Here is a 2,303-nt window from a genome sequence, read left to right on the forward strand (position 1 = left end):
TGTATTACTACTATTTATTAACTTATTATTAGGCCTTCATGGAGATTGAACCTATGGCTTTGTATATATTAGTCTAGTCCTACAACTGAGATGTACCCCTGCTCTCTTGTATACTTTTGGAAATAGTTTATGAATTCTTCAATAGTTACCTATTCTACTTTTCATCTTATCTTTTCTCTCCAACTTTTTTCCCTATGTGTTTAAGTTTATGTGCTGAAAGCATTCTTCAATTTTATCTTCTAAACTTAGAATTTTGCTTTTGAGTTTACAGAGAAGTTGGTTATTTTCATGACATCTTTTAAAATTATATACAGATAGATGTATTTCACAAGTATGATTGATTCTTAGAGTTCATTGCAATAAGCAACATTTATATGGTCATATGCACATAGGTATTGAGACATTGTGATCCTCTCCTAAGAATAATTTCCCTTGTTCCTGTCATGTGAATGCTTAAAGTGCTTTTAGTTAATCATATCCAACTGTAATTGTATGTCTTTTACTAACTATTGGATTAACTTGTAGATTTATAGACATATCTAGTTATTACAAATGAGGACAACCGTGCAGCATATATTTAATTAGATCTGGCTTATTTCACTTAATATCATTTTTTTCCAGTCTTTCCTTTTATTCAGGAATGGGATAATGGCATTCTTTCCAATGGAAGCACAGAATTCCAACAATACAACAGAATTGAAGATCCAGAAATGAATCCACTCCTATAGGTAAATAATCTTTGACAAGGAAGCCAGACACACAGAATGGAAGAAAAACAAATTGTGCTGGTAGAATTGGCAGTATACAGAAAACCGAATTTAGATCCTTATATATATCCGTGTATCAGAATCGATTCCAAATGGATCGAAAACCTCCATGTAATTCCAGATACCTTGAGAATGTTACAGGAAGAGTTAGGAGAAACATGAGGGCTCCTTGGTACAGCTTAAAACTTCCAAAGTAAGTCTGGATAAGTGGGATTACATCAAACCCAATCAATCATTTGTCAGACTCAAAAGCCATGAAGAAAAATGAGATCGTGTAGCACAGATTTATTAGGGAGCAAAACCACAGATGAGAGCCTCAGCCAATAGTAAACACTCCTTTCACTAGGTTATTTATGGTGGGATTTACATGAATATAATGGTTTTCTGGTGGGGATTAGAAAAAGAACAGCTAATGTAAAGACAGAAATAGCATGTGAAATGAGTTGTAGCTGGAGAAATGGAGGGATTAAGACAGGAGGGGAGTCAAATTCAAAGGCTTGTCCTGGTGCCAGCTCAGTAAGGCATAGGTGCACAAAGGAAGGGGTGTAAAACAGGAATGGTTATAAACAAAAGCACTTGTCTGAAGCCTCAAAATAAGGACCCCAGTCTGTGTGGACCAAACAGTCTCGAACATGAGCTTTTATTTAAATTAACACGCACGAGTTTAGATTTTGAAGACTGGAATGGTGCATAGTCACAGGCAATGTCTGTTATGTCAGGTAATCCAATGTACTCTTTCACATGTTACCCAATAGCCAGGTTTCAACACAAATGCCTACAATGAGATTGTACAAATGAGCCTGCGACCTTTCCCTCTCATGAATCAAATTTCTGTCAAATGATTTCTGTCTTCCAGATGTTTACACATTTCTCATGATCTTTTCTACGATTTTATCTTCATTATTGATGTTCATAATACTTTTGTGTTGTTATTTTGTGTGTATATGCCATTTTTATGGCTTAAACTTGAAGTTTAATGGCCTACCTTATATGTTTTGCTCATGGCTGATGACACTCTATTCCTTGAGCCACATTCTCACCTTCTGCTTCTTACTGGATAATTGGAGATAAGTTTTCACATTTTGTTGTTTGGACTGACATTGAACTAAAATATTCAGGTCTTAGCCTCCTGGGTTTCTAGGATTCTACACATGAATGACCAACACCAATCTTTGCTTTACTGTTATTTTAATTATGTAGTAATGTGGAAGTATATTTGTGTTGTGTGCAATTTTCAAATACAAGTTTGAATCAACTTGATATAATGTAATTGCTATCAATTTTAACAGTTGAATCAATGAATAGTACACATTCCCAAACAAATATAAGTGAAAACAAAAGGTATTATTGTCTTCTTAAAAAAAGTAATGGAAAGAAATTCATGAATTTCTTTCACTTTACAATTTATGTTTTATATAACTTTAATTAGCAGATTTTTTGACTAAAAGTAAATATATTAATTGTATACCACAAGAAGCAAGGTGATTATAATTAAGAATATATATATTTCAACATTGCCAGAAGATAAGATTTTGA

The sequence above is a fragment of the Dipodomys spectabilis genome, unplaced genomic scaffold (genome assembly GCF_019054845.1).
Source record: "Dipodomys spectabilis isolate Male_0828 unplaced genomic scaffold, ASM1905484v1 ptg000762l, whole genome shotgun sequence".
NCBI classification, from domain to species: Eukaryota; Metazoa; Chordata; class Mammalia; order Rodentia; family Heteromyidae; genus Dipodomys; species Dipodomys spectabilis.